The sequence below is a fragment of the Macrobrachium nipponense genome, chromosome 30 (assembly GCF_015104395.2).
Source record: "Macrobrachium nipponense isolate FS-2020 chromosome 30, ASM1510439v2, whole genome shotgun sequence".
Classification (NCBI taxonomy): domain Eukaryota; kingdom Metazoa; phylum Arthropoda; class Malacostraca; order Decapoda; family Palaemonidae; genus Macrobrachium; species Macrobrachium nipponense.
Window position 1 is genome coordinate 49214277 of NC_087218.1, and position 21910 is coordinate 49236186.

Here is a 21910-nt window from a genome sequence, read left to right on the forward strand (position 1 = left end):
AAACGTTAGTAATTATTACGATAGTTTCACCTTGATGGTCCATTTTCTACTATTGTTCTGTCTACCCTCGTTTTCTTTACGCTATGGAAAACATTCTCCAATAGCTTGTAAAAAATAGGCGAAAAAACTAGGTAATAAGGACTAAACGTAATTTGGAAGCTTAAACTAACCCTTTCTCTACAATCAAAGAAAGTGAAATTGTTCAGCAATAAAAGAATTATGTAAAAAAAACTAGTGATAATCTTACGTATTTTGCCAAGGCTGCCCAATGACTTGCAAGATCTAGGCCTACACTAAAGATTTTCTTATAAAACATCAATAATACCTATGTTAACTCATGAAGTACCTAGCAAATATGATAATTAAATATGTGATCTTTAGAAATACTTTGGTAAGAATTTCTTCGAATCAAGATAAGTGAATTAGATTAAACTAGACAACGCACTAGGCCTATCTAATATCAGATATCAAAACTTCTTTAAATTAGAGTTTAAAAGTATCTCAGGTGATAACATAACAGTTGATATTCAACTGCTTGTAAATTTAAGTAATGAATATAAATTCATAAAAACCCTGTGCATTCCGAAACAAACTGACGTACATGCCACTTAACAATAAGGAATACAGGCAATCATCTTGAACCATGTCATATACTAAGAATCAAAGTTCTTACTTTGAAATTACAAACCTTCAATTACTGAACTTGACCGAACTTTGTCATCTCGATGAAATTTAACGATTAACACTTGCACGACACTTAAAAATGTGACCCTATACCACGACAAACATACATACGAGTCTATGACTGTATTCTAAAAAGTGATTCAGATCTTTAGACTTGTTTTTCTTCATAGCAGAATCTTCTGGTGTTCATTGAAGTATTCAAAAGATTTTCAGATATCCATTCCAGGACGATAACCATGGAAATAACTCTCGGTTCACCTGAAATAACGAAAGAAGTTCAGGACATGATGGAGAGATTGAGATTTTTAATTAATGTGAGCTTTGAACGTTTCTGGCGTTCGTTTTTTTCACTGTAAAGTTTTTTTTTATAATACCAGCACCACAGGAATAAACGGTTAAAATAAAACAAAAGACAGCAAATATCTCAGTAAGTCAATTTTCGCTGGTTTGAGCATGAGTTATGTTTCAATAATATTAAGGAGACTTACGATAGCACCATAAAACCTCTAATAGCAAATGACAGTTTTAAAGTAAATGATACCTCAATTTTATACAGTCAGTGGAAGGCAGTCAAGTAGAACATTACGAATTTGATTAGTCTTACCTTTACAGACCGTGGATCCTAGTGACAAACTGGGCTTAGTACAACGATTCAGTTCCTTATTGTCCACTCTCCACTCTAGTATACAACCTTCCAGGTCCTCATTGTGACAAACTGGGTTTAGTCCACTCTGGTATACAACTCTTCAGTTCCTCATTGTGGCGAAATGGGCTTAGTCCACTCCTCACTCTTCAGTTCCTCATTGTCTCCCATCACCCCGAGTCCTCAGCCTAAAAGGAAGCCATTTAATCAGATACTGACAAGGTCTGAAAGGCATTGAAATCCTCGTATTTAGCAATTTGTATCTAAAGCTGTTGAGCAATGTCTTCCCAATACGTTATTAAATTAGAAAATGTTTAAAATTTTGAAATGATAACATCATTGTCTTGTTAACTCCCCTTAAAAAGAATCACTATCTATCTATTGATATCCCCTTACTAGGAGGATTCCAGAAAATGTACAAAATACTTTACTAGTGACTTATGTACCTTAAGCCACTCTTCTCTGGGGACTATAAATCATCCAGCAAGTTTGTCATTTATGCCATCGAATTCCTTAGTCACACTTACAACAGCTATATGTATTATCTGCATTACGTGTACCTATATCTGATGAGTTTCACAACAGAGTTCTCTCAAGCCAGGATGGGTTTAATAAATACCTAAACTTGATAGTTGACCTTAATTTCATACTGAAATAGGTATATGAACTTTCTTTCTACTGTTGTTCTTTCTGCGAGAGATTTAACTTAGTCATTTAGAATTATTTGACAAAATGACCACGTGTCTTTGAACCTAAAATACCCAAACACTTCATACATGAAACTGCTCTTCATTCCAGGTGAAGTTCTGTTCCTGTTACTGCGTACCCTTTGAACAGTTTACACCCAAAATCAAATTCCCACTGCATCAATCTATTACGGAAGTATTGCTTTCTCTTAATGACCTTTTAAGACTTCTTTCAGCTCTATCATGAATTATATGAACGCGATTATTTGCGCAGTAAAGTAAATTCAGTTTTTGAATTCTTGACTCTTTCAACATCGCCAAGCAATATTTTTACGATAGTTTCCAGATTCTTTACTTTTCCATTGAATAAATAGGAATTCAAAGTGCTGTAGCTTATCTGAACAAAGTCTACTAATAGCCAGAACAGGATTAAATACTCCTAATCCTCAGTACTCACCCTTGATAATGCAGATTTGGATGACATAAGACAGTGGTCATGTTTCAGCAAAAGTAACTTTGGACAAGTGCCATCTTCTGATCAAGTTTTTAATCTTGTACTATTACTTCTGTTTTCGTAAAATTCCAGGAATAGGCTACTCTTCTGCCTGCCTATTATACCGTCAGAATACCTCAGAACTAGTTTGCTCTACTTCATTTACTCCAGAACGTCTAGTAGCAATCCACCTGCAAAGGGAAAAACCTCTGTACAGTGCAAAACTTATTTGAATAAGAAAATATTAAGCTTAAACCTTCCTCTAATAAGCTGAATGAGGCTAAAGTTCCTCCACACACCACCTGACTTTATACAGTGTAGTATGAAATGTGCCAGACCAAATTAGTAAACAAATCTCAGTACAAACTGTACTGTAAAATTAATACACTTAAATTGACAGGTAACTAACACAGTATACTTTATTTATATACAACAAAAGGCGGCCTTGGATGTCATTTGTAAGGTGGTCAGATTAGAGCTACAAATTCGAGAAAGCTAATAAATTATACAACAAGGCATTCTGTGCAAAACCCCAAATTACCTACTAATGCTAAACTACACAAATATCAGACAAGATAAAGATAAAAAACTAAAACTTTAAATTGGTTGTCAAGCACTTCAGGTGATGTTACACTTATCAAAAAGCTTAATAAAAATGGTTATAAATACAATAAATGTACTGTAATAGTGTAGGGTTACTTGTTACTTCGATTGTCATTTAGTTACAAAAAACTTTGACACATTTTGGATTCTTAAGAATTGCACATGACAGTAACAGACTTCTGAAGTTCTCCAACAAAAAAGGTTATATTGCATTTATTCTTCCCAAATCAGTCATTATACCCAATCTAAAGAGCAATACCACCTGGGATTAATCAAGATATTCCACCTCATGTCTGTCATTCAGGAAATCTATGAGAAAACCAACATTTGGCTGAAGTTGACAAAAAGGACAAACTATTGCTGCCTTGGGATTAATCAAGATATTCCTACTGCATACTTTTCATTTAGGAAACCTTATGGGAAGACCAACATTTGGCTGAAGTTGACAAAAAAGGACAAACTTCTGATAAGAATCTGTTCCTTCCGTATTTTTATGGCATACCTAAAGTTCACAAACCGGGGTGTCCATTGAGACCCATAGTGTCAACGTGTGGTGCTCCTCAGTCAAAGTTGGCTAAATGGTTAGCGACGATTCCGAGTGATTTCTTGGGTAAATTCTCCCCTTCTCATTTACGTCATTCATCAGACTTTATTGAGAGAATACGGAATATAGGCCATTGCGAGGGTAAAATGATTAGTTTAGACGTTAATGCATTATTTACAAATGTCCCATTAGATTTCGTTTTAAACAAACTCAAGGAAAAAGAAAGGGAGGGTACCTTTAATCCACAAATTCCTGTTGACATTTTAATTGATTTGATTAAGCTTTGCGTTAGCTCAACTGTATTTAGTTTCAGAGGGCAGGGATACCGACAAAACTTCGGAATAGCTATGGGGTCACCTTTGTCTCCAGTGTTGGCTAATTTGTGCATGAATTATTTGAAGCTGATTTAGTTTAGCCGTTTTGTCCTGAGGTACATTAAGCCTTTTTCTGTGGGTCCTGCTATGGTTGACGATATCTTTTGATTTATAAAGGTAGTGTTATTCAGTTTAACCGTTTTTTAGAATTTGTTAATAATTTGATGCCATCCATTAACTTTTCTGTTGAATTTGAGGTCGACAATAATTTACCATTTCTGGACGTTCTGGTTCACCATGACCCTGTTACTTTTAACTTTACATTTAGTGTATACAGAAAAGACACCAACGCAGAGATGTACATTCATTTTTATTCATACCATAGCCAACGTATAAAGTCTAATGTAATCGTCAACATGGTAACGAGAGGGCTTCGGATTTGTGATCCACAGTACATGGACAATGAAATGGAACATATAGGAGAGGTTTTACGAGACTGGGTTACCCAAAATATTTTATTGACCAAGCGTTTACCAAGGCTAGAAAAACTTTATAATCCACCGACGGGGAAACAAATATGAATTCAAAAGTAATAGGTGTATTCCGCTTCCTTATCATCATAGTTGGAAAGGGTGCAGCATTTATTAAAACAGAATAGGGAAAAATAGGTTGGAATTTAGCTTTTAGGTATAATACCTCGTTAAAATCAAAGTTGATTAGGAATCATGAAAAAGAAAGAAAGATGACGTTGCGGTTTACGTGGTACCGTGTAAAGATTGCAATAAGTGTTATTATGGGAATCAGGCAGGGGATTAGGTATAAGATTAGAGGAGCATAAAGTGATCATGTAGGATGGGTTCGAAATATAGTTCAGTTGCCAGACACACGTTAGAGTTAGGGCATGTAATTGACTGGGAAGGAGCGAGAGTAATTTACAAAAATAATAACGTAAGTAGACGCAGAGTAATTGAAGGGGCTCTTATTAATATTTTAAACGCGTTTGACTTTAACAAATCATTTACCCATGAGGATACATGTTTAAATTATTTGGTTCTTAAAACTGTAAATATTAGTACAGTCGTTGTTTGCACCACTCCTACTGCCCAGGTTGTCTCTCTTTCTCCTGCCCAGGTATTGGAAGGAAGAACCCCCATTGCAGGTGCCGATGCAGAAGATTTGGACGAGGGAACAGCCGAACACACAAAGGAGGTAGTTCAACCATGACGATCGGCTCGTTTTTTGGCCAGACATTTGAACGAGGGAATAACATGATTGAGATAGTTTGTTTTGGTTGTTATCTCCCTTAGGGACGGTTCCAAAGTCCTGCCTGTCCTTCGTAACTTTTTTGTTATATTTTTTGAAAAGGAAAAATCAGTACGGCTAATGAGGTCTACTGATCAAATAGACGAAAGCTCCCGTTTTTTTATGTATTTTTAATACACATTTTTACATAAAGGTGTGGACTATTATTATTTCAGATATTCCAGTCACGTTATGGTGATTTCGATATATATATATATTATATATATATATCTATATATATATATATATATATATTTATATATATATATATCATCAAAAACACATATATATACTATACATATAAAACATATATATATATATATATTATATATATATATATATATATAGATATATATTATATATATATATATACATACATAAACATACATACATACATACATACATACATACATACATACATACATACATACATCCATACATACATACATACAACATACATACATACATACATACATATAGATTTATACTATATAGAATATATATAGTATATATATATATAATATATATAGTATATATATATATATATATATATTACTATATATATATACATACAATTACATACATACATACATACATACATACATACATACATAAATAACATACATACATACATACATACATACATACATTCTACCCACCATACATACATACATACATACATACATACATACATACATACATACATACATACATACATATATATATATATATATATATATATATATATATATATATATATATATATATATATATATATATATATATATAAATATATATATATATACACACACACACACACACACACACACACACACACACACACACACACATATATATATATATATATATATATATATATATATATATATATATATATATATATATATATATATATATATATATATATATATATCGCACGGCTAAAAAAATTTTTATATTTCAGATATCTACTACGTTTTACATTTCAAAAGATTAGATTACTTATCTAAATATAATTTTTGTATTTCTAAATAATTTTGTGATTCCGAAAATGTAAATTCATTAATTTCAAAATACTGATCAATGTAAAATATTACTAAAATTAACACGCTTGGCGAGAACTGAATGACTCCCCAACAACTGATTACATCGAAACTACGTATTTGCAACAATAGAAAGCGTACCAAATTTCGCTTTATAGAGGACATTTCTCACTTCTGTGATAATTTATAAGGTTCACGAGTTTATAAAATAATGTGTGTGAATTTAGCAATTTGGGAAGGGAAGATTAAATGTTATGTTACATGGGGTAGCGTCAGTGATCAATGCTAATATTATTAATCTTATCATTATTTTTCTTTTTATTGAGTAACGTATTCACTTGACAAATCCGTAGAAAGACCTTGAGTCTTATTTAACCGTCTTAATGGATGTACCGAAACCACTTAATTCGAAATGACCGTTGTCTTTGAAGTACAATCCTGTCAGAATGAAAAAAATATATATCTATCAACAACACTTTAGGAAATTAACTACGATACATATTAATGAATTAAATGAATGAGTCTCCCAATTATTAGGAAACTGATCTACATAATTTGGAGAAATATCAAAACTAACTTCTCCTCTTATCTTTCCACTGCCAATCCCCAACCGCGATTGACTAAGTTACTAAAGTGGCTGCTTGCTTACATACAGTTAGCATAAACAATGGGCCTTCCCTTTTTAACCACCCACAGTTAAGTCCACTTCACGACGAAAGTAGGGAGTCACAGAATGCACTTAAGTTTTAGAATGAAATTTTTTCACGTTACCCTGGAACAATTTCACGTTACCAGAAAATATCCCACGGTACCAGGGAACACTCGACGTTGGCATGGAACACCCAAAGTTACCAGGGAATACCCAAAGTTACCAGGGAACACTACTGTTACCCAGACGAAGCCCTCTGATCCATAGCTTAAACAAGCCCGTATGGATGCGTGTTGTGAACATCTCTGATGTTCATTTCAGTAGCAAATTAGCATTTTTTAAAGGTACTGTACCCTATTTATCACAGTATGAAAGACCACACTAGGAAACGAGTTTTTGGGTGGGGGAAAATACAGAATGAATGAAACACGGGGATGTATTCCAACGTCACCTTTTATCCTTGAGCGAGTTCTGATCCTTATTGAAGTAAGGTTACCTCAAGTTTAATGACGTGCCTTACTATGTAACCAAGGACCACCTGGTAAATAATTACTTCAATACCAGCCTCAAGGGCGTGAGACGTTGCAATACATACTGGTAACAAATTTGTGATAAATTTCAGTATGCTCTTCGTATAACAATAATAAAAAACGGCTATGTCGAGAACTGGGCCCAAGGTAAGTGAAGCCCCTGGACAGGTAAGAACAGAGTATCCTAGGTTGAGTTAGGTCATAACCTCATTTCAAATTACAGTATCCTAGGTTAAAGTTCGAGTACTTGCTCATTCTGTTATTTGTAACCCGGATAAGAGAATATGGGGCGGGGTCAGCGTCCCTTAAAAAACTATAGAAAGGTAATTCTAAAGAATAGCTCCGCACGGACTGCAAGGAACGTAACCGCCGATACGACATCCACTAGGGATTGGGGCGTCCAATGTATTTCGCCGTGTTTAGTACTGGCTCCTAAGGGTTAATTACAGTCGACCGCCCAAAAATAACGGTAAATTCTTAATAAGCAACCCGAATACTATAGGAAACGGTAATTTCCAAAGAAATACCCGACGCGGAGTAATTATTAAGATTTACCCATGGATACATAGCCGGATCTGTCTCAGATAGTGTCCCCAAGGGACTAATTTCTTGGGGAGCACTATATGATACTGCCAGTATTTTTTTATGTTTATGGTTTTACAGTAATCGTCAACGGTCCTGTACTAAACACGCCACAAATGTGGATTCATACAGGGTTATAACCCTTGGGGATCACTGTCTAGGAATGATCCACATAGCCTACTAACTTGGAATACAGCATCCTGGTCCTCAAGTTTACAAATTTCCCAACCACCCCACCCCAAAGACAAGGAGCAAATCAGTTTCGTACTATGATCCTCATGGATAATAGGCTAGCACTGAGTGGTTCATAGCCACCACAGTCATCAGATCTCAATGATATGCAAGCACTGGGTTCTCTACTTGATGTCTTGATGTGGGCAGACCCTGGATACACAATGTGTGTACATAAGTACAAAACTTTCTTAATGTGAATTTGCGTGTAACGTCAAAATATAATAAGATATCCTGGTGTTGTATAGTTTTTACTGTTTACAAGTACATACTATAATGTAATAATTCTGTTAGTATCTTATGGGAAAAAATGTTCAAAGGAAAAACCATTAAACTACAGTTTTTTTACATCAACTCCCAGCATCCTATAATGTATAAATACCTAATACCAACAGGAATCCACGAATAAGGAGCAACCGGCCAAGAATAGGTTAAAGAACCGCAGCAAAAATGAGGTGTGAAAGTGCCTCCATGAATGAAAGCATAGTCAAGTTATAGTACCGTGGGTTTCCGGCAGTCATTCTTCAAAGCTTGTCTAGGCTATACCCTATAACCATCGCAAGTTGTTTTGACCCTACGGGTTTCTCAACCAACCTGGCCTAGCCTGCCTTGAACCAATACTGTACAGGTCAATACAGAAAATTACAGTCATACTCTGCAGAGGTCATTACTTCAGTGCGTCTACGGTTAGACAGTAACCCATATATACATTGCCTCAAACTTTCCTCTACTTTTATATTAACTAATGACCACCCTATTCCGAAAGGGTATAAGCATGTGCCATCGGTAACCCCCATCCTCATAGACTGGGTCTCAAGAGAGGTCACTCGAGCCCAGCTCAAGTTGTTAAATAATTATTTGATTGCAAAAACTCTCGAATTAAAGACCCAGTTGGTAATAATCAAGTCACTGAACCATTAAGATGATCAACTTTTACATTATACCTTCACGGTTCACGTAACACAACCCTATACACTTCAGCTATCGATTCTGAGCAGAAAAAGGGGCTAACGTAAAATGAATGACCACCACTTACCTAAAAGACTGCCACGGTTTACATTATTCAACATATTCAAGATGAATTACGGGAAACTTCTCCACAGGCAGGTCCTCCCGAACCGGTTCCCGAGCGACAGACAGTGGGTGAATTGACAGACCGTAAGCAACGCCCTCTATGGTGTGGTGTCGTTGGCTACAAACAAGCAGTGTACCTGTGGAGTTGAATGTCTAAAAATAAATCAGCCTGGATATCTACAAGGAAAAAAGCTAAAACATAAAAAATACAATATTTTGCATACAATTTCCTTCGTATTCAAATAAAATTAACAGGTAATCAAATCTCACTGGACACAAAATAAAAATCAACCACAGCAATCTACTCATATAACCCTAAGTTAAATAAAGCGACTGGCTGTTGGTAAAGGATTTTAAGTCACTAATTTATGTGTAACACAAACAAAACTAAAACGCCGTTTCCTTAACGAAAGATGTGGGACTAGTGTCCTTGTGCATATGGCAATGTAGAAACCCAATCTTCTGATTCTTTAGGAAATCAGAAGAGGATATAAGGTAAATTTTACTATTTATTATTCATTTTTAAATGTCTGGGAATTTACAGGTCACTGTTTGGTATTCCTGTTGAGTGGAAGGCGAAGCTAAATAAAGAAAGTAACTTTTGCCTGGAAATCTTATTCACACACACACACACACACACACACACACAACTGTAACTTCAGATTAATATGTAAATCAAGCACACCGCAGTATAGTCTGCTAGTTGGCTGTAAACCAATCTTCATTTGCTTGGCTGTAAATTTCCCCCCCCCAAAATTCCACTATGCCCCAACCCGTCGCTCCCCCCCTAAAAAAAAACTCCCTTAATAACTCAGAAATTACTGCCTTTTACGAGTCTCAATGAACACAGCCATTCACCTCATTAACTCAGTACAAATGTTTCCAAATAACATACTGAAAAGTAAACCACAAAACATCAAAACGATTTTTTTGGCAATATGTTAAATCCTAAACCGGATTTAGCCTCCTCATCGATGTCAGTAAAAAATCAACATTAAGGGAATTAATTTTCTAAATGTAGGGGACGTCCCCTTTGTCGAGACCATTTTATAGGCGAGTTTACCCTATTACTAAGCTCGACTCTTGACTTTCGGTACCCATTTTCTTCTACCGTTTGAAGGAGGACTAAAACATTAATAGAGACGACTTTATTTACTAATTTTCTCACGTATTTAGCTGACAAATCGAAACAGGACAACCTTGAACGTTTATTGTTCGAGAATATCAGATTTAAAGTTTCCAGACCGCTGGTATTTAGCTAAATAAAAGCAACTTGATGGTTACTTAAGTTAGCAACTGCACTGTGTATTTTTTTTAACATCGAACTTTTGTTATTAAACCTAATATTGATTAAGTTTCTTACATGTCAGAACCTATTTAAAAATTAGGCCCATGTTCCCTGTCTTTTCATATTCTGCTCTTTACATACTCAGGCCATCAAACAGATATACGTTTAAGAAATCATTACCGTGTACGTCACCACTAGGCCTACTCAAGAAGGCTACCTGGAGGATAAACCATAAACACTTTATTTGGCTGAGGAACCAAGCTCTTTTATAAACATATTGACTCATTCTTTCACTCACGCTAATCTTTTCACCACTTCTTTACATGCCTCCACACTTCCATCATCATTTCAGTTTTTACGACATATATATACCGTGAAAACATTTCATCTTAACAGCTTCAATTTATTTGCATTCAATTTCTGTGACTCACCTTTCCCTTCCTCCTGCCACCATTTATTATCAAATTCTCTGTCGAATCTATCCTTTTCAACCTTCCTCCATCTACAGTAACATTCTATCGTTTCATTTTCCTGGTCCTTCCCCTCGTAAACTTTCTCCCTTGCTTTTATTTACTCTCAACTTTCTCCTCTTACGAACGCTTTCAAACTCGTTTAGTTTTTGCATTATTTCTTCACTGTTCCAGCACTGTTCGGTACATATATACATAGTACATACATACATACATACATACATACATACAATATACATATATATATATATATATATATATATATATATATATTATATTATATATTTATATATATATATATATATATATATAATATATATATATATATATATATATATATATATTATAATATATATAATAATACTATATATAATATATATATATATCCCCTCCCAAACACTTACAAAACAAACAGCTGAAAAACCACCACCATTACCCGTAACCTTGAAAAATTACGGAAAGAAAATGCAGGCAATGTTTAGTAATCTGCCCAGATCTCATTGCGCGCAACTAAAACAAATGGGCCCCGTGTTCCTGCTCAGCATCTAATAGGTATAAGAGAGAGAGAGAGAGAGAGAGAGAGAGAGAGAGAGAGAGAGAGAGAGAGAGAGAGAGAGAGAGAGAGAACAATACTTGTAAATCGAGACACATCGTTATGAGATCCGTCTTGCTCGCTCCCGCCGAAGCCGAGATTTTTGTTTTTATCTTCTTCCTTTTCTTCGCGCCAGAAAAATGCGCTTGTCACTTTTTATTTCTCTGTGTGTTGCATCTTGCAATTCCACGCTGTAACCAAATGGTCCCTTGGAGAGATCCTGAACGAACACGCACACACAAACAAACACAAACACACACAAACATTCACACGAATGGCTGTATATACAGACAACAAGCGTCACCTACTTCGAGGTGATAGTACTAGACCTTGGTACTAAACATGGTAACTCATTGGGACGCCGTCTTTAGTACCAGCCCCTTTGGGATCAAAGTATTATATAAACCCACTTCTATATTGTGTGGCAGACAAATGATACTAATAAACAATATCTTCATGCGGCCGTCTACTTGACATTTACCGAGCAATGTTTAGTACTAGCACCTCCAAATAGGTGACGCGTAGATAACAAGCCAACGTAGCACTTAGCTTATATGAGATATAATCAGCACGACAACAGCAAAGTAGCACCCGATAACCCTATCTAAACCTTTAAACTTGCTACTGTTACTTATATTTCCAGCTACGAAAGTTGATCGTCATTTTGAACAGCAATTGCATGTGCTTGTTAAGTCAAATGTTCCCATACTTAGCGTAAGTTGGTGAGGCTAAAATATCATTTAATATAGATAAAACGTGAATCGATATATATATTATATATATATATATATATATATATATATATATAGTATATATATATATACATATATATAATATATATTTTATATATTAAAGATGAAAACGTGTACAGAGGTCAATAGGTCTTCAGCTTCTGCATTCCTAAGTTATATTTTGCAGTCGTTATTACCCTATTCCTTTAGTTTCCTCTAACTCTGGGCCTCACTGTGACCCATCGCCGTTTACCCTCGATTCCTAAAGCCTGTTGCAGGGTTTTAGATAGAATTTAACTCAAAGTGACCCTCAAGATGGAGCATCCTGTGGACATTGCAATAAGACTCAGTGGCAGCCACTGGACCAAAAGACAGCAAGCTTTTAGTGGCCAATGACTTCTTCGGTGAAAAAGATCCCTTAGGCCTAAGCCATCCCTTTTCGACGAAATAAAACCTATGGTTCAAAAGCGCCCATCAGGACCAAAAGTAACCCATAGGCCTATATCAAAAAGGAATATTTAGCCTCAAGGGAGGTCTTTAAAAACAAGAACCTTGTGAATAAAGGTAATTCTTCGGTTACTAGACCTATAACTTAACATCGGTAGCAGCGTAAGGACAGACCGTGACCTCAGAAACTATATTTCTTTAACTGCATCCTCAGACCGTGACCTCGGGAACTATATTTCCTAAACTGCTTCCTCAGAAGCAAGGCGCAGAGTCAGCCTCGGGAGGGCTAAAACAAATATCGCAGACAGAAATGCACGCACGACTTCCTCCTCGCCATTTATTCCTCTCGTACCGAATAGCGTTGCTTACCCACCACCGCTTCATGCGAAATGGAAGCGAGAGATATATACAACTTAGACACGATATCCCTCTTTCCCCCCTTCCCCCACCTTCGGCAACAACATTACCGCCCTGAGAGACATTATTCTTCACTTTTCTCCATAATGCATTGTGGGACGCCGGGGAATTGGTGTTTGCCAGACGTGTTATATACACTGAGCAAGAGGTGGTCACTGGTGGTGGGATGATGTTGCCAGTTGATGATGAATGCTAGACCTATAGGGATGGATCAAGGTTCGTGGGTACTACCAGAGGAAAACCCATCCTTTCTTGTCTGTTTTCATAATTCCTCGTCTTATCAATGAAGGTGTATATGTTGTGTACATTTCGGTCAAATAACAAATAATAATAAAAACAGATGAAACAGTAGATACAAGGATATCTTTTCTTACAAAGACGATCATAAACCACAACACGTACACTGGCCAGTATGAATCTGCGATTTACTGAAAGTAACGCTCCCATTTAGACTAACAGTAGCAAGACAAGACTTACAGTTTTAAGAAATTTGCTCCACAACAGTTTTACTTTTACACATATAAACGTTTTTATATATATATATATATAGATTATATATATATAATATAATATATATATATATATATATAGATCGATAGATAATAGATACATATATATATATACTATAATATATAGATAGATATAATATATATATACTATATATATATATATATATATATATATATATATATATATATATATTATATTATACATACATACACACACACAACACACATATATACACACACACACACATATATATATATATATATATATATATATAATATATATATATATATATATATATATATATATATCTATACTCTATCTATCTATCTATCTATCTATCTATCTATCTATCTATCTATCTATCTATCTATATATATATATATATATATATATATATATATATATATATATATATATATATATATATATAAAATGAAGACGACCGCGAACAAAAGAAAAATATATTACTTAATCAACTAATAAATAATATCAAAAAAGAGCATATACTGAAAATAGTTTCTACAATACACCACAACAACTTGACAATCCAAGACCCGATTTTTGAAAATTCTTGAAGCTCGCTCGAATATTAAAAAAAAAAAGAAGAAAAATAAATAAATAAAAAAATTAGGACAGCGACGTCGACCGAGGAGCTATAATATTCAAGGCTCAAAGGAGTAGGTGAATAGGAAGGGAGACACGCAACCCACCCCCCCCCCCCCCCCTCCCCCGCCCGGCCACCCGGGCCGGGCGGACTATCCCTTCGTCTCTGGAAAGGAGATCAAATGGCGGGAGATGAAAGAAGCCGCAGAAGGAGAAAGGAATAACAGCTTACGCTAGTACTATAAGGTGAGGGTTGCTAATAGTAACATTATAGTAAAATAGTTATAAATGTAGGCCTACTTGATCCAATGCTTTTATGTAATAGTTACATTATAGTATAGTAATATAGTTATAAAAGTAGGCCTACTTGATCCAACACTTTTATAACGAGTAAAAAAATGTACCGAAGTCTCTACGGCGCATTAGAGTTTTCTGCAAAGCGTATAATCAAGGTCACCAAAAATTTCGGCGGTCTCGTTATAACGCTGTATGATCCTTGGCCTAGAAATTCTTAGCCGGGCAGTGGTGGCCGGGTGTGTCGTTGCTTTGCAAGAAGTATCGATCATGGCTAGCTGTTGTCCCTTAAAATAGAATAAAAGAAAAACTGACTGAGTGTACAGGGCTGCAATTTGGGATGTTTGTTGATTGGAAGGTGACAGATGAACATAACAATATATACATATATATATATAATATATATATATATATATATATATGTATATATATTTATATATATATAGAGGTATAGGGGTAAGGGTTTAAATGGAGACATCTGTTTCATATGGGCGTTTATTCAAAGCAACGTTTCAGGGACCAGCCCCATTTTCAAACAGTAAATTGCAGAAATAAAATAAAATTAAAATAATTACTCATCTTAAAAACATACAATTACAATACATAAAGCAAAATAAAAGAACACCAACGAAACTCAAGTACCATTTCCAGTAGAGGAAGGAAGACGTGTGACTAAAAAACAAAAACAAAACACGAAGGTATCCCTGTTGTTTACGCCAGGTACATAGGGGTGGAGGTTGTTTGGTTGTTCAGTTTCGGAACAATCGTCTTTATAAAAAGTGATTCGAAGACCGCTAGCTGCTGCGGAGAGGACGCTTTTGAAAGGATCTTAAAGTTTTTATATTCAATATTGACTCTGCATTTCTTTGTGTGGTCACGGATGCTGGAAAATTCAGGAGATGATAATTTGACTCCAGTACGGAAACTAAAATAAACTACTGGGATAACAGTAATCAGTTAAATATTTCTTTGAAAAGGTGACTTCATTGTGGAATTCAGACTATCCAGACGAAATGGAAAAAGCCCTGTGGAGAAGAGTAAAAAGAAAATTTATCTTCGAATTGAAATTACAGAAACTATAGAAAGTTGTGCCAAACCTGTGAACGTCTTCTTTCTGAAAATCGACGTGTAAAATCCTGAATTATTACGAGACACTTCTATATCCAAAAAAGCAAGTTTATCTTTCTCGTAATCAATTGTGAATTTTATATTCGGGTAGGCACAAATTTCAATAGTTTCTGTAATTTCAATTCGAAGATAAATTTTCTTTTTACTCTTCTCCACAGGGCTTTTTCCATTTCGTCTGGATGGTCTGAATTCCACAATGAGGTCACCTTTTTAAAGAAATATTTAACTGATAACTGTTATCCCAGTAGTTTATTTTAGAAATGCTTCACAAATTTATGAATATGAAGCTTTTACCTGGCAATGCTATTCTGACTGTACCTAGGATGCCGTTCTACGCCAGTGTTCCATTTTTAATCAATTCGAAATTCTCCATAATGCAAAAGATTATTAGAACTTACTGTCCGGCCATAAAATGTCAGCTGATTCCAACAAACCCATTGACAATTGGATCTACTTTTAAATATAAAGACAAGTTAAACCCACTTATGGCATCTAATATTGTCTATTTTTATACTTGTCCTAGATGTGATCTAGGAAAATATATCGGAGCCTCAAGAAGACTTCTTAAGGTCCGAATAGATTGCCATAGGGGGGTGAGTTTCCGTACTGGAGTCAAATTATCATCTGAATTTTCCAGCATCCGTGACCACACAAAGTGTGCAGAGTCAATATTGAATATAAAAACTTTAAGATCCTTTCAAAAGCGTCCTCTCCGCAGCAGCTAGCGGTCTTCGAATAGCTCTTTATAAAGACGATTGTTCCGAAACTGAACAACCAAACTGCCTCCACCCCTCTGTACCTGGCGTAAACAACAGAGATGCCTTCGTGCTTTGTTTTTGTTTTTTAGTCACTCGTCTTCCTTTCTCTACTGGTTTAATGGTACTTGAGAAGTTGAGTTTCGATGGTGTTCTTTTAATTTGCTTTATGTATTGTAATTGTATGTTTTTTAGATGAGTAATTATTCTTATTTTATTTTATCATTGTAATTTTCAGCTTGAAAATGGGGCTGGTCCCTGAAACGTTGCTTTGAATAAACGCCCATATGAAACAGATGTCTCCATTTAAACCCTTACCGCCATGTATCCCGTCTGAGGCTTCCCCTTCGGTTGATATATATATAATAATATATATATAATTATATATTATATATTCTATAAGTATATATTATAATATATAATATACAATATATATATAGATTAAAGAAATTATATATAATTATATATATATATATTATATATATCTATATATATTATATATTATATATATGAATAATATATATATATACACACACACACACATATATAAATATATATATATATATATATATATATATATATATATATATATATATATATGTAATATATATATATATATATATATATATATATATATATATATATATATATATATATATATTTATATATATATATATATATATATATATATATATATATATATATATATATATATATATATATATATGTGTGTGTGTGTGTGTGTGTGTGTGTGTGTGTATCTTGAAAACTGAAGTACCATCAAGGGAGCCACGAAATGACAATTATTTCGGAAGCGACAATTATTTCAGATAATTCATGTGAAAGATTAGGTTACGAGATTATCTCTGGCGCTATTAAAAGCGAACTGCAGTTACGGATGACGGGTTATCAGCGATACGGGATTATATCAATTTGCAAGAGCTGATAATTCGATTGGCGGTCAATGGATGGTGGTCGATAATTTCCCGCGAGCAGTTATTGTGGGTGGGAATAATTGCGAATTATTCCATCAGGCTGTTCCGGAAGTGGAGCTATCACGTGAGTAATTACGTTAAGCACTTTTACATTTGTTTTTTAAATATTCAGATTCAATTTTAAAATGAGTAATTCTTTCATTTCAGTTAAAAGAAATATTTTTTTACACTGTAATTTTTTTCAAAACCCCTTGTAAGCTTTTTCAATAGTTAGGTTCAATTTTAAAATGAGTGATTCTTTCATTACAATAAAAAGAAATATTTTCTACATTGTTTTTTAATGTTTTATATTTCCCTTTCGTTTCACTTTGTATTAAAGCCTTTATTTAATTTTTTTAATGTTTATATCCTACTTTAAAACGGGTGATTCTTTCAATTTAGTAAAAAATATGTATACATTTTACAATTTCATTTAGTGTTTTAATTATTTTAAACATTAATTTGTAATATTCAACTACAGTTTTTTTTCGAATATAATATTTTATTGTTATATCCATATAAATTTCGAACCAATATTGTTTTATAATCCACATTCATATTTTATCCCGTCTTATTTCTGTGACATTTACATTTATCTTTGTACGTTTTTTGTAATTTTCAAAATAAGTCTTTCTCGTTCGTTGATTTTTCACGATATTTTACGTTAACCTTATCGTATTTTTACCAATATATTTCTGTTACATTTTAATTCTACCCTCATAAATATTTAGCTATATTTTAGATTGTTTACTATTGCATTATATTTTTAACGTTCTTTTATTTTACGAAATAAAATTTAAAATAAGTGTACAAAAAACAAGAAAAGCTAAGAATGTATGCGAAACAACGTAACTTTAAAAAAATACTAAATAATAGAATGTGATCATAAAAATGAAACAAAATTCGACGATAGAAAATAAAATAACAAAAGATGATATTACATACGAAAACGCAAAATGAAAGTGATAATGTATTAAACAAAAAGGCTTCGTCGTGATGATACTAAAACTCCGGAAGTGAGGACGTGCACGAAAGAGCAAAAGACGAGAATAAGGTAAAAAAAAAAAAAAAAAAAAAAATGCGGCAACACACGGGAAATAACAGGAGACCAGAATAAGAGACGAAAATAGCAGGAGAGGATCCAGGCGTTGTTTGAGGATCCCCTCCAAAGGATTCCGGAGGTAAGTAGCAGATTTAAGGCGTCTCTTGGAGAAAAGGATATTCCCCCCCAACTTCTATTCCACTCGACGGGGACTTCGTTGTTTACATTACGTAAGGACAAAAATTCCCAGAATTTTCCAACGATAGTTTTTCTCTTTATCAGGGACCATGCTAGTTGTGTTTGGTTTTTTTAGCTTTCTTTTTTGTTACTATATGTATATATATATATATATATATATATACACATAGTAACATATGTATATATATATTATATATATATATATATATATATATATATATATATATATATATATATATATAGTATATATAAATAAGGTTCATTTGTTTGTTAGCATGTATACGCAGAAAGTTATGTCTGGATTCTGACGAAATTCTTGGTCTCTACTGATGGTGGCATGCTTAGGCCTAAAGATTTTCTGTGAAGTAATGTGATAAGACAATGGTGAAAATTTAATACCAGCGACGAAGCTGATAATGTATCTTATCACTATGATTGCTGTTGTTATAGAGAATAGATGAAATAGGAATATTAACTAAATTAATACTATAAGACATTCTCTCCAAGAAGTAAAAATTAGACTACGTTTCAGTCTGATTTTCCGTTTCGTTTATCATTTTGCAAAGGAATGGATGCAATTCAGAAGGACTATTTTTACGTTGAAACGACACGACACGGTCATAAACGGTTGGCCCAATATTGGTCACGACATTATAGTGTTGCTGTAGACTACGGAACTTTCGCACCTCGTCTGTGTTCAAAAACATATCAGCAGTTCTATATACGTACCAATTTGACGTGTTTGAATCTTCCTACTGTATTCAACTCCTTACTCTAGTTTAACAATGAATCTGGCATTATAACTTGATATACTTATATACTTCCTAAGCCTCTAACTTAATTCTTTACATCTATCAAATTTAAAGATGATTTCGATACTTATTTCATCTTTATTTTATCGAGACTTCCTAGCAGCTATCTTTCCATATAACGACGATAGAGCAAACTCCTTGCCTTCATTCTCGATTCACTGGGAAAAAAATAATAATACAACCTTAACGAGGAAATTGGAAAGGGATTAAAAAAAATAAGACGGCAGTAAAATGTTTTTTCCTGCAGCTTGAAGCAGAGCGTCAATGAGCTCCCCCAACTATCACCTTAATCGGCAACGTCGGGCGTTTAGTTGCCATTACGTATTTTTCCATTCGAGATAATGTCTTCGAAATTGAGAGTTTAACGGTCACGAAGACGACTAACGGCCGCCAGACGAAAGATACTTAACTCGAAATGAGCCTAGGAAGCCGTCAGCTTGCGTGTGCTGAACGTGGGTCCTAAATTGCATCGCGATTTTTTTTTCTTACCAAGGATGGATTTTTCTTTTCCCCGTTGTATAATGGGGATGCGAAGAAGATACATTTGGACATTTGTTTTTTTCTTAAGATATTCTCATGCGTTCGCTTCATGATTATCGCATGTGCTCACTCCGTTGGCGCTAAAGGGCATTACCGTGGCCCACTGCTAAGCGTTGTGTATATTATGTACTAGCTAACCAACCCGGCGCTGCCTGGGAAAACTGAATGACACCCGATAAACTCTCTCTCTCTCTTTGTCCTCCCCAATACCCCTCTACTCTCTCTCTGTCTCTCTCTCTCTCTCTCTCTCACCCTAACACCCCCTCTACTCTCTCTCACTTCCTCTCTCTCTCGCTCACTCTTTCCTTCTTCCTTCTCTCTAACAACTCCCTCCCTTCACTCTCTCTCTCTCTCTCTCTCTCTCTCTCTCTCTCTCTCTCTCTCCTTTTCCTGTTAAGATAGTTTCTTCAATTACACTGCCCTGCATTTTTGACATTTTATATTTCACCCCTTCTCACCCTGCACCCCTATCGAAGGCTGAACTTGGACTTAAAAGGGCATCGGGAGTGTCACTATTCATCTCAGCGACCTCGAAAGCTATGGATTAGACACTAATATCTGTCATTTTTGGTTATTTTCACGTATTATCCCTTCCCACACCCAACCCCTTTGGCGCCAGTGATGTCTTGCCTGCATTTGGCCTAACTTTATATTCAATTCCATTCCAAGATATAAATAAAACTGGCCGTTGTACGATCATGTAGTTACAAGGGAAGAAAATAGAAATAAAAATCCTCCAGGGGCCACTTACGCTCTTCTTTTCAGTGAATATTGCATCAACTGATCAACTGCCGAGTCGCTCAGTGGAGCCAGGAACTACAAATAAAAGTGTTGTTGTTCTAAGGGGTCCACAACAATAAAAACGTTGAAAGTTCGCGTATGGTTTATCAACACTTTATAAAAGCTTTTGAAACCTTCCCTGGGTTCATCTTCAGAGATGATATACAGCGGCTCTGTATATATTGTTTTCAAGTTCACCTCAGTACATGTTTATTGAAAAAAAAGGGACTGAAGATGAAGCCAGAGAAGGATTCGAAAGCTTTTATGAATTGTTTATGAATCATACACGAACTTTAAATATTTCTGTTATTGTGGACCCCATAGAACATTATATAAGCTCTCGTGATAAGAGAGGTTTTCCCAGCCAAAAGTGTCAATTTCATTTCTCGATATTCCCCTTCTCTTCTGTTTACAGCGCATAAATTAGGATAAATTAGAATATCATTATGTTTCTGTCGGTAACAATGGTAAACGAATATCTCCTAATTTCAAGACGAGCGACAGGCAGTCTGCGGCTGGAAAAAATGTTAACCAAAACATCACACATTCTCTCGTGTTGTGGATTTCCCACAATTTTTTTTCCCTTCCTGTGTTCTGCACGACAAAGAATGGCAGGTTATTGCAAGATGAAAGGAATTCTGTGCTTCAGGTCTTATTCACGGCAATCGTTCGGTTTGTATGTTTGTTAATTTAAGGCTTCAAGGACGCTAAATGAGACGCAGAGGCAAAGGACATGTCACTGCACTGGCAAGTAATGTTTTGTCAAAACAGAAAAAGAAGAAAAATCAAGAGTTTGAGAACATATAAGTCTAGCCTCCAATAAATCCCTGATCTATGCATACACAAATTCCAAAGTTTTGTGGATTTTCAGAACATTGCGTTTAGCTAATGATGCTGACCTTACTATGCGAGCTCACAGTAATCCTCTTCCATTCGTCGGAGGCAAAGGAC

At 34.7% G+C, this 21910-nt stretch overlaps 1 long non-coding RNA gene across 1 annotated transcript; it reads right to left on the reverse strand.

Moving 5' to 3' along the window:
• Window positions 1-1269: 1269 nt before the first annotated feature.
• LOC135202067 (uncharacterized) lies at window positions 1270-9496 on the reverse strand. The gene is made up of 3 exons (XR_010311669.1): window positions 9341-9496; window positions 2471-2697; window positions 1270-1515 (listed from the first exon to the last, which is right to left on the reverse strand). It is a non-coding gene; the product is annotated as an uncharacterized LOC135202067 (long non-coding RNA).
• Window positions 9497-21910: the final 12414 nt, after the last annotated feature.